We start from the raw sequence: 12745 nt of genomic DNA on the forward strand, positions 1-12745 counted from the left end.
GAAGATGCCCCACCCAGCGGCCGGCTAGGCCGGCCTCCTAGGCTAGTTTAACTGGTTAGGAAGACCGAAGCCTGCTAGCACAAACGCTCTGCACTTCGGGAGCTGAGGAGCAGCCGGCCAGAACGTGGAGTGGAAAACTCTTTCCTCTCTCAAGACCAGCGCAGGCGACGCCCTCAAGCCGTCTTCACTGATACTCTGATACCGGGTAGGTATTAACCTCCCACCCAGTCCCCCAAGACCGGGAACTGCGCAGGCGCCCGCTGAGCACTAGCGCGGTGCATTCTCTCGCGCGCTCCCTCAGTCTCCTCAGCGAGCCTCTGGGCCGAAGGAATCGCGGTCCTTCCTGGGTGTTGTAGTGTCCTTCCTCGACGAAGGGTCCTCACGTAAGCGGGGCGCTGGGGTCCGAGAACTACCCGTCCCAGCATGCTGCGCGCGAGGGCACAGGGCGTTTGCCCTTGACGGCTTAAGCCGTCAGCGCAGAGAGGAGGACCCAGGAAGCCGGCAGCGGCGGGAGGAGGGAATGCGCGTGCGCGTTGGGCCGGCTCGTCGCTTCTGTCCCAATCATTGTAAACAGGCGGAGGCTGGGGCGGGGTGGGAATGGGGCGCCCGAGGCCGGCTAGGGGCGCAGCGCAGGAGGCGCCTACGGTGGCTGTGGCGGCACCGTGAGCGTGAGGAGGCGGCGGCTGAGGCGGGGGCGGGCTGTCGCGCGGCGGCGGGCACAGGTCAGTGGCGGGCAGCGGTGGCGTGCGGGGGTCGTGGCGGTGCCCCTCGCGTGCCCGGGAAGCTCTCTCCGCACCCATCTCGCAGGCGGCGTCTGTCAGGCAGCGTGCGGGGCTGGGCGATCGCCGCGCGCGGAGCTGGAGTTGGGGGTGGGGGGCGTGGCTGCCCCGAGTGCGGGTTCATCCCGGGCAGGCTTCTCCCCAGTTCTCGCCCTGTTGCCGGCCGTTCCTCCCACTTGCCGGCCGGGCCTCCCTCGTGGCATCCGCATTTGTGATTTGGTGCTCTCGGGGTCCGGAGGAGAGTCGGGAACCGGGCCCCTCCCCACTTGAGTCTCCAGGCCTTAGGGCAGCTCTTGGGCACCGGAACGGGGGAGAGAGAACTGTCTTTTATATAATCACTATTTTTTTAACCGCACCCGGAATATTGACCCGTCTCCAGGACTTGCCCAGCGGACTAGGTAAAGGCTCTTGATGTTTCCCACCGCTGGCACGCAAGCAGTAGGGGCTCCTTTGGGTGCTGCGGTCTTCCGTTCAGGTTTCAGTGCGAATGCACGGACAGATCTGGAGTTGAGAATTCTTTTTACAACTCATTTTCAACTGTGTTTGTGATAAAATGCTCTTATTGAGGTAAACTCCCCTTTTTAAAAATTTCTCGTTAGGAGAATGAAACAGGTTTTACAAAATATTCCACACCCCAGTCTTAACCTGAAATAATTACGGTGTTTCCAGTTTTGGGATTCATTACTTCAGAGCCTCCCTCTTGACCAAGCAGCTTGTTTCCTCTAAGGCCTAGTAGAGTTCTTGAAAATAATTAAAATGTTAACTCGAGATACTTTGAATGTGCGTTGTAGGAGAAATACAGTCGTTTGGACGTGGAGTTCACACACCATCCAGCCTCATTAGAAAAGCTTTCAGTGGTTATTTTGTAAAGTGGAGTGGGCATGTTCACATGCTGCAGCATTTTCGGTAGCATTCCATCATACCTGGCAGTTATTCATCAAGTATTTAAGCGGGGATAAGGAGCAAGTTCACTTTTGGTTTGGTGGTTATGGAGGCAGCACTTCTAAATGAAAAAAAAAAAAAAAAGGATCTGTGAATAAGAAAAGTAACCTCACTTGACGCCTTCCTAGTTGTCTTGGTGATTTGATAGTTCCTTTCTGAGTGTCTTTCTGAAAATGAGTAATTGCTGTAAACTGTACTGGCAGTAGGAGATGTAGGAAGGAAGTTAGAGTGGATCTCACTTTTCAGAGGGACCCTATAGATTTAAGTGGGGGTAGACTTAGTTTAACAGTAACCACTGGGAAGTAATTCTTTGAACAAAGTATCTTGAAGCGGTATGATATAACTTAATTTGCTTTCTCTTCAAATAGTATCTCTCATTGTAGATCTAATTTAGAAAACCAGAAGTGTTATCAGAGAATGAATATTAACTTTAATTTGTACACTTGTATTTGCACAGCTGTTTGCTTGGAAAGGGGACATTAGGTTCGAATGTAACCCAAAAGTATGTTCTTTCTTTTTTGAAAGAAAATTCCTGATAGGAACTTAAGTTAGCATGTTTGGAAGGAATAAGGAAGAACGTGGGTCATTTAGTATAGAGGCGTTACTGTGTACCAGGTACTATACCCGCTGAAGAGGACTTACAGATGGTTAAGGCAGTGCCCCTGCTTTCTGGTGATAAGGCTTTATCTTTTACTTGAACTGTTTGCAAGTACAATATGTTTTTAAGATTACTTTGGAGAAGGTGTGGGGGCAGAGGGTGTACAAAGGAGATAGTGATCAGTTTCTTATGGGGAGAGAAGGAGAGATTGAGGAAGTCAGCAGTGGAAAGGAAAAAGTATGTGGAGGGGAAGACTACAGCAAGGATGGCCATTTAGATAGAAGCAACGGTGTGAGCAGAAGCACTGGAGTCTGAGGTTCCATAACGAATTTTTCGATCTGGAGGTGTAGCTAGTAGACAGGGGCCAAATTATGAATAGTCTTTTTTTTTTTTTTTTCATGAATAGTTTTAAACACAGTTAAAGTAGTTTCAACTTTTATCTTGTAAGCCAATACAAGTCACTGAGACAGGATAAAGAAAACAGAAACCTAAGCCCGCTGAGCCCATTTTAACTCCCTGCTGTGTGTGACATTAGGTATTTTTTATGCTTTGTGTGTTAAACTTAAAGGTTTAGGCATGACAAAGGCAGAAAATGAGGGAACCAGTTAGTTAAGCAATTAAGCGTCTGCCTTCAGCTTAGTCATGATCCTAGGATTCTGGGATCGAGTCTCCCATTGGCCTCCCTGCTGAACAGGGAGCCTGCTTCTCCCTTTGCCCCTTCCCTCACCCCCCTCCGCAAGAGTGCATTCCTCCTGCTTGTGCTCTCTTGCTCACTCTCTGTCAAATACATAAATAAAATCTTAAAATTTAAAAAAAAAAAGGAAAGAAAATGAGGGAAACGAACCAAAGGCAGAAGGAAAGCTGGACATGATTAGAAAGAGCATGGAACACTTCGAAGAGCCAGAAGTCATTCTCTGCAACTATAGCACTGGGTTTTTGGTGGTAAGTAACGCAAGACGAGGCTGCACAGATAGGTCTTTGAGAGTTGCTTGACATTCCAAGGTTTCTAGAATTTTTCCCCTATAGAAGTAGTAGAGTTTATGAATTTTAATCAGGAAAGAGTCATGATAAAGTTTTCCTCTTAGAAAGATTGTTCTGGTATTGTAGAGTGCAGATTTCAGAAGGGGTGGAAGGAAGAAGATCAGGCAGGGTGCAGAAAGGTAGAAGGTAGCTCTAAACTAAGGTGGAGTCGGAGATACAAAGGGGTAGTTTGACAGAAGGTAGAATTCATAGAATTCAGGTGTGGTTGGATTTTAACTTGGGTCACTGAATAAGACAGCGGTAGAGTACAGTTGGCCCTTTAACAATGGGGGGGGGTTAGGGGTGCTGACCCCCCCTTGCAGTCTAAAAATCCATGTATAACTTTTGACTCCCCCCAGACTTGACTACTAATAGCCTACTGTTGACTGGAAGCCCTACAGATAACATAAAGTCAATTAACACATATTTTACATGTTACGTGTTTTATATGTATTCTTAGAATAAAGCTAGAGAAAAGAAAATGTTACTAAAATCATAAGGAAGAAAAAACATGTTTACAGTACAGTACTGTATCGAAAAAGGACCACATCTGAATAGCCCCACACAGCTCAAACCTATGTTGTTCAAGCATCAACTTTGTACTGAGACAGGAAGAGGAGCAAGCTTGGGGAGGGACAGTGTGTTAGCTTTTGGATGTATCGAATGGGAGTTGTCTATGAAACTTCCAAGTGGAAAGCAGCTACAGAGTTGGGTGTGTGGATCTGGAGTGGAAGAGAGAGCGGTCTTGCTGTGAGAGTCAGCAGGCTGTATTATAGGTGGTAGCTGAAACCTTTGATTTATATAATAACATGTAGGAAGAGTTTACCCATGGAGAATAGTTCCGGAAATAGACAATGGAGAACATTTACAGTGAAATTGAGGAAGAAGACCTGGGAAGGGAAATTCCTAAGTTTTTAGAGATGCAGAGAAATCGTGAGAAAATGTCATAAAAGCCAAAATAGAATCATTTCAAAAGGAAGCTATGCTTCACAACCAACTCTCCACAAAAACATGAAAATTTCTGAAGAAGGAAGCTGTACTTCAAATGCTCTGAGAACTTGGTAAAACAAAGATTATTAGGAGTCTGTTCAATCTGATAACTAAGTAAGAGCAGTTTTGTAACATTCTACCTAATGCTACCATGGGGGGGAAGGAGCTCGTTTCTTTGAATTGAGGAGTTGATGGGTGATCAGAGAGTGAAGAAAGTAAATATGGATTAGTTCAAGAATAAACAAATTTTAGCTGTGAAGGGAATAATGGAAAGAGTTGTTAGCAGATGTTAAAAAGGGTTAAGAGTGATTTTTAACATGACAAAGACTCGAGCCTGCTTTTTTTCTTATGACAGTTTAATTGAAATGTAATTCATATAATGTAAAATTCATCCTCTTAGACTGTACAATTCAGTGGTTTTTAGAATATTCGCAGATTTGTGCAGCCATCTCCACAGTAAACTCTAGAACATTTTCATTACCTCAAAAAAGAAACCTTTTACTCATTATCAGTCACCATTCTTTCGCCTCCCACCCATTAGCAGCCAGTGATCTGCTGCTGCCTCTGTATTTGCCTATTCTGGACATTTCATATGAATGGAATCACATAGATGATCATTTGTGACTGTCTTCCTTTACTCAGAGTACTGTTTACAGGGTTTATCCATATTATAGCATGTATCAGGACTTCATTTTATTTTTATTGCCAAATAATCTTCTGTTGCCTGGTTACACCATGTTTTGTTTATCCATTGATCAGTTGGTGACTATTTGAGCTGTTTCTACTTTGTGGCTTTTGTGAATAATGCTGATATGAATATTCATGTACAAGTTTTTCTGTGGCTGTATGTTGCTTCTAGGTGTATACCAAGGAATAGAATTGCTGGATCATAGGGCTACTCTTACGATTAACATTTTGAAGAACTGCCAAACTGTTTCCCAAAGCATCTGCACCATTTCATTATGCAGTGTAAGGGATCTGATATCTCCACATCTTTACCAACACTTGTTATTTTATGGCTTTTAAAATTTTAGCTATTCTAGTGGGTTTGAATTGGTATCTCATTGTGGGTTTGATATGATGATAATGACCATCTTTTCATGTACTTGTTGGTCATTTGTCTGTATTCTTTGGAAAAATATCTATTCAAATTCTTTGCCCATTTTAAAATTGGGTTTGTCGGGGCGCCTGGGTGGCTCAGTGGGTTAATGCCTCTGCCTTCAGCTCAGGTCATGATCCCAGGGTCCTGGGATCGAGCCCTGCGTCGGGCTCTCCACTCCATGGGGAGCCTGCTTCCCTCTCTCTCTGCCTGCCTCTTTGTCTACTTGTGATCTGTCAAATAAATAAATAAAATCTTTAAAAAAAATAAAATAAAATAAAATTGGGTTTGTCTTTTTGCTGTTGAGTTTTAAGAGTTCCTTTATATATTCTAGATGCTAGACCCTTTCAGAATACGATGTGCAAATACTTTCTTCCATTCTTTAGATTCTCTTTTTACTTTCTTGATGATAGCCTCTGATATACAAAGTTTTTAAATTTTGATGAAATACAGTTTATCCACTTTTTTCTTTTGTTACTCATGATTTTGGCTTCCTCTAAGAATCCATTGTCGAATCCAAGGATGTGAAAATTAACACTGTACTCTCTTCTGAAAGTTTCTGGTTTTAGTTTTTATATTTAGGTGTTGATTCATTTTGAGTAAAATTTTTGTGTATGATTTGAGATATGGGTCCATTTTCTTGCATGTGGACATTCAATAGTTTACTCCCATCTGTTGAAGAAACCATTCTTTTCCCATTGAATAGTCTTGATACCCTTGTTGATATATCAGTTGACCATAGATGTTTGGATTTATTTCTAGACTCTCAAATCGATTCCATAGGTCTCAATGTTTATACTAATGCCAGTACTACATTGTTTTGGTTACTCTAGTTTTGTAGTACCTTTTGAAATCAGGAAGTGTGCTTTTTTCCAACTTTGTTCTTTTTGATTATTTTTTGTGGCTATTTAGAGCCTTTTGCAGTTCCATATTAAGATGAGGATCAGCTTTTCCATTTCTGCAAAAGAGATTGTTCTAGTGTGTGGATATGGAGTTTATCTTCTGTTTTCATCTTGTATCCTGTAAATTTGTTAAACTCACTTATTAGCTCCAATAATTTCCTAGTAGATTTTACTGGGTTTTCTGTGTAAGATCATGTCATCTGTGAATGAATAGAGACAGTTTTATTTCTTCCTTCCTTTTTTTTTTTTTTTTAAGATTTTATTTATTTATTTGACAGACAGAGATCACAAGTAGGCAGAGAGGCAGGCAGAGAGGGAGGAAGGGAAGCAGGCTCCCTGCTGAGCAGAGAGCCCTACGTTGGGCTCCATCCCAGCACCCTGACTGAGATCATGACCTGAGCCGAAGGTGGAGGCTTTAACCCACTGAGCCACCCAGACACCCCATACTTCTTCCTTTCTGATGTGCATGCATTTTATTTTATTTTTTAAGAAGATTTTAAGAAGAAGAGAGTATGCATATGAACAGGGAGGGGTGGTGGGAAGAGAGAAGCAGACTCCCCGTTGAGTAGGGAGCCCGATGTGGGACTTGATTCCAGGACGTAGAGATCATGACCTGAGCTGAAGGCAGATGCTTAACTGACTGAGCCATTCAGGCTCCCTGCATGCATTTTATTTATTGATTAATTGCCATCGCTTGTACTTCCAGTTTGGTGTTGAACAGAAGTGGCAAGGGCAAACCTCTTTGTCTTGTTCCTGGTCTTAGGAGGAAAGCTTCCAGTCTTTTCATCATTAACTGTAATGTTAAATGTGGGTTTTTCACTGATTCCCTTTATCATATGCCATCTGTCATTAGTTTGTCAGATGTTCTGTTAAATGTTTGTTAATTTTTTTTTCTATTTATTGATTTTCAGTGTAATTTCACTGTGGTCAGAGAACATACTTGTGTGCTTTCAGTCTTATAGACTTTGTTCAGGTTTGTTTGTGGCCTAAATTTGATCTGTTTTGAAGAATGTTCCAAGTATGCTTGAGATGAATCTGTATTATGGTGTTGTTGAGTGGAGTGTCTGTTAGGTCTAGTTTCTTCAAAGTATTGTTCAAGTCTTCTCTTTCCTTATTGGTATTTTGTCTAGTTGGTTTATCCATTGTTGAAAGGGGGATATTGAAGTTTTCAACTATTATTGAACTGTTTTTCCTTTCAATTTAGTCGGGTTTTGTTTTGTTTTGTTCCATGTCTTTTAGGGTTCTTTTATTAGGTGCATGTACACGTATAGTTGTTATCTTGTTGACAAGACCTACCCTTTTATCATTCTATAATATGCTTGGTTCTTGTAATAGATTTGTCCTAACATTTATTTTGTTTGGTATTAGTATAGTCTGTCATCCCAGCTCTCTTTTGGCTACTGTTCACATGAAGTATCTTTTTCCATCCTTTTCATTTCTCTTTAAATTAAGTTAAATTAAATTAAATTTTAAATATTTTTAATTTATTCATTTGAGTGAGAGAGAGCGTGTGCACGTGTAAGAGAGAATGAGCAGGGGGGAAGGTCACATGGAGAGAGACAAGCAGACTCTGTGCTGGGCAGGGAGCCTGATGCAGGGTTTAATCCCAGGACCCTGGGATCATGACCTGAGCTGAAGGCAGATGCTCAACTGAGTCACCCAGGCACCCTCATCTTTTTACTTTCAACTGTGTTTTAGAACTTGAGTCTCTTGTAGGCAAATATAGTTGGATCTTTAAAAAAAAAAAAAAAATCTGTTTTGCCACTATCCGCCTTTTAATTTTGGGAATTTAACCCATTTACCTTTAATGTAATTACTGATTAGGAGCAACTTCTGTCCTATTGGTGTTTGTCTTCTGTATATTTTATATCTTTTTTATTCAATTCTTCCATTAGTGCCTTCTGTATTTCTTGGCGCACTGTATTATTTTAAAATTTTTTATCTTATTTACTATATATTTTTGAGTTATTTCTTAGTGGTTGCCCTGGGATTACAATTAACATTTTCATTTGTAATAGTCTGGTTCAGATTAATACCAGTTTAGTTTTAGTGGTGTATAAAAACTGTACTCCTAAAAACAAACAAACAAACAAACAAACAAAAAACTGTACTCTTGTAGCTCTACTCCCCCTTATGGTGCTTTTGTCACAAGTTGTATCTTTATACATTGTATTCCCATCTGATTTAAAATTGTTGCTTTATGCAATTGTCATTCAAATCAAAAAGGAGAAAAGAGATACAAATAAAAAATACATTAAAAATATTTTTAACATTTTATTTATTTGAGAGAGAGAGCGTGCACGCGTGTGTGCATGTGTGCGCAAGTGGGGGCAGGGGCAGAGGGAGAGGGACAAGCAGACTCCCTGCTGAGTATGGTGCCTGATGCAGAGCTTGATACCAGGACCTTGAGATAATAACTTGAGCTGAAGTCAGACACTTAACTGGCTGAGCCACCCAGGCACCCTGGAAAATACATTTGTACTGTGTTTTGAAATTGATATGTCTTCTGTTTTTTCCTGGGTAGTTACTTTTTTTTTTTTTTAATGATTTTATTTATTTATTTGACAGAGAGAGACACAGGGAGAGAGGTAACACAAGCAGGCGGAGTGGAAGAGGGAGAAGGGAGCAGGGAGCAGGGAGCAGGGATCAAGCAGGGCTTGATCCCAGGACCCTGGGATTGTGACCTGAGCTGAAGACAGAAACCCAATGACTGAACCATCCAGCTGCCCCTCCTATGTAGTTACTTTTACCGGTGTTCTTTATTTCTACATATGGATTCAAGGTACTGTCTAGTGACCTTTCATTTCAGCATGAAGGACTCACTTTAGCATTTCTTATGGGGTAGATCCATTAGCAACGAATTCTTTCAGATTTACTTCCTCTGAGAATGTATTGTTTTTTTCGTTCAGTTGTGAAGGATAATTTTACAAGATAAAGATTCTTAGTTGACAGTGTTTTTTCCTTCCAGTACTTTGATCATGTCATCCCACTGCCTTCTGGTCTTTATGGTTTCTGATGAGAAGTCAGCTGTTAATGATATTGAGGACTCCTTGTATGTGATGATTCACTTCCTTCTTGCTTCTTTCAAGATTCTCTGTCTTTGAACTGTTTGATGAAGATATGCCTTAGTGTGAATTTCATTGAATTTCTCCTGCTTGGAGTTTGGTGAACTTTTTGGGTATATAGAGTAATATATTTTGTTAAGTTTGAGAAGTTTTTAGCCACTATTTCTTCAAATATTTTTGCTCTTTTTCTCGTTTTGGAACTGCCATTATGCTTGGTGTGCCAGATGGTGTCCCACAAATCTCTTAGGCTCTCTTACATTTTCTTCATTAGTTTTTCTGTCTGATCCCCTGGCTGACATATTTCAATTGACTTATCTTTAAGATCACTGGTTCTTTGTTGTGTCTTCTCAAATCTGCTGCTGAGCCTATATAGTGAATTTGCCATTTTAGTTATACTTTCTAACTCAAGGATTTCTATTTGATTCTTTTAAGAATAATTTCTATCTCTTTATTAATAGTCCTCATCTGGTGAGACAGAATTCTTACACTTTCCATTAGTTCTTAAGACATAATTTCCTTTTGCTTTTGAACATTAATACAGATTTAAAGTCATTGTCCAATAGGTCTAATGTTTGGGATTTCTTAGGGAAAGTTTCTAGTGATTGCTTTCTTTCTCTGTGTATGGGCTATTCCTTCTTGTTTCTTTACATGCATGCAATTTTTTTGTTGAAATTGGACATTTTGAGTATTATATGGCAGCCATGGAAATTAGGCTCTTTTTTCCCCAGAGATGTTGCTCCTTGTTGTAGCTGTCCTTAGTTTAAGAACTTTTCTGAACTAATTTTGTAAAGTATATATTCTTTGTCATGTGTGCCCTTGAAGTTTGTATCTGTGTTGTGTCAGCTAATGATTGGACGGGTATTTCCTTAAACATTTGGTACCAAAAATGTCTCCCAGTATCTTCAGAAGGGTGTTGTGCTTCTGTTGGAATATTTTATTCCTTCAGCACTCAGCCACTTTACAACTCTGGTTAGCCTTAATTTCCCGTTTGTGTAGAGGTCATGGTCATCCAGAAGGACTTATGGAGTGGGATAAACTCAGTGAGATCTATATCGAGAATCTTAATCAAACATTTGAAAAACAAAGACAGAGTCTTGAAAGAAACAGGAGTGAAGTGACTCCTCATATGCCAGGAATCCTCAGTATCATTTAACAGCTGACTGTTCCAGCTTCTTAGCAGAAATCATAGAGGCCAGGAGGTGGTGGGATGACACAGTCAAAGTACTGAAAGAAAAAAACTGTCAACCAAGGGCTGGAAGAATTCCTGAGCATGTGCACAGCCCTGGGCATACATGTTGTGTCCTAGATTCCCAGGAATCTGTTGAAGCTGTTTAAGGTCCTTATTTCTCAAAATACCTCATTGCCCAGCCTTTCTTTTCAAGGCTTTTGGTCAGTTTGTTTACACCAACTGTTACTCATTGGGTCAGGCGACAAGCACAGAGAACGTCTGCTTGTATGTATTTTTGACAAACATCCTTTGTGTCCCGTAGTAGCTTTAGCTTGTGGGAAGTCTGAGTTAGCAGCATTAGGTGAGCTAAAGCAAGACTTTTCATGTCTTCCAGGGAGCATAGATTGGTCAAAACAAATGATTTCAGTTTGTTTGTAAGTGAGGTTTGTTTTGCTGTACCAGTATCAGGAATGTGGGCTGTTTTCATAGCTACCGCTGATCTGGGGAGCGATTGGACAAGAGCGATGAGAGCAGGTTAAATGCCACAAAGCTCTATGTTCTTACCAAGATTTAGCTGTTTTTCTTGAATAAGTACCCTGGATTCCTACAAAATTTTGGTTAGTTTCTGATGTCTGGAAAAGTTGGTTCTGACAGTTTTTAGTTGTGTTTGCTATTTCTTATGCCAGCATTTTGCCAACATTACTCTGTTTATTATACTGCACTTGTTTTTAGGCTACCTTTATTAGTATAGTTCAAGTGAATTTTGTATTTCATGTAGCATACAGTGGGTCAGTATGTTCTCATAGTACTTTATTTTTCAAGGATTTTAGGTGTTTAAAGAGATGCAGTATAAATAAAGGTTTTTTGGCTGTTACAAACACTACAGTAACTACCCTTTAATTACCTTTTTGCTTATTTTGTGTATTTGAGGGTAAAGGTTTGATAGTGGAATTGCTAGGTAAGAATATTAATTTTTTTAAAACATTTTATTTATTTATTTGACAGACAGAAATCACAAGTAGGCAGAGAGGCAGGCAGAGAGAGAGAGGGGGAAGCAGGCTCCCTGCCAGAGCAGAGAACCCGATGCGGGGCTTGATCCCAGGACTCTGAGATCATGACCCGAGCCAAAGGCAGAGGCCCAACCCACTGAGCCACCCAGGCGCCCCAAGAATAATAATTTTTGATAGGTTTTGCTAAGTTGCCCTTTTAAATGTATCAGTTTATGCTTTTACCAGTAGTGTATGAGGGCGTGTGTTTCTTCACACCTTTCCATTATTGGGTATTAGACTTGTTCATATTCAGAAAATTTATGATTAAGAAAGAGCATCTCTTGGGCGCCTGGGTGGCTCAGTTGGTTGGGCGACTGCCTTCGGCTAGGTCATGGTCCCGGGGTCCTGGGATCGAGTCCTGCATTGGGCTCCCAGCTCCATGGGGAGTCTGCTTCTCCCTCTGACCTCCCCTCTCGTGCTCTCTCTCACTCTCTCAAAATAAATAAGTAAAAATCTTAAAAAAAAAAAAAGAGCATCTCTTTAATTTCTTATTCTTTCATTTTTAAAATAGCTTTTTAAAAAAGATTTATTTGTTTATCTTAGAGAGAGAGAGAGAGTGTGTGTGTGTGTGTGTGTGTGTGTGTGTAAAATGGGGAGGGATGGAGGCAAGAAAGCGAGAATCTCAGGCAGACTCCCTGAGCATGGAGCCCTACGATGAATTTGATCTCACAACCCAGAGATCATGACCTTAGCAAAAGTCAAGAGTTGGATGCTTAATTGACTGAGCCACCCAGGCACCTCCATTTTTAAAATATCTTTTTTGTGTCTTTTGAGTTTATACTTTCTATCATGTTTTTGTTTTTCTTCTTAAGAAAGTTCTATAAATATTTGTCATGTTCTAGGGGTGCCTGGGTGGCTTAGTTAATTTGGTGTCTGACTCTTGATTGCAGCTCAGGTGATCTCAGGGTTGTGAAATGGAGCCCCGTGTTGGGCTCTGTGCTCAGCAGGGAGTCTGCTGGATATTCTCCACCTCCCCCCCATTTGTGCAGTCTCTCAAGTAAATAAATCAGTAAGAATATTTGCTGTGTCTAGTGCCAGTATTTTTTTTCCAAGTTTCTTCTTGGCTTTTTAAATTTGTTTATGATGGGGCACCTGGATGGCTCAGTCAGTTAAGTGTCCGACTCTTGCTTTCA

General features: G+C 41.1%; 1 protein-coding gene across 1 annotated transcript in view; it reads left to right on the top strand.

Annotated features, from left to right (window-relative positions):
* The first annotated feature begins 562 nt into the window (after positions 1-562).
* RALBP1 (ralA binding protein 1) overlaps positions 563-12745 on the top strand; it is a 57632-nt gene continuing 45449 nt past the window's right edge. Inside the window, exon 1 of the mRNA XM_032875760.1 lies at positions 563-722. The gene's annotated coding sequence lies outside the window, so the exon portion shown is untranslated. The remainder of the gene's footprint in view (positions 723-12745) is intronic.

This window comes from Lontra canadensis, unplaced genomic scaffold, assembly GCF_010015895.1.
Source record: "Lontra canadensis isolate GAN:19392208 unplaced genomic scaffold, GSC_riverotter_1.0 scaffold57, whole genome shotgun sequence".
Classification (NCBI taxonomy): Eukaryota; Metazoa; Chordata; class Mammalia; order Carnivora; family Mustelidae; genus Lontra; species Lontra canadensis.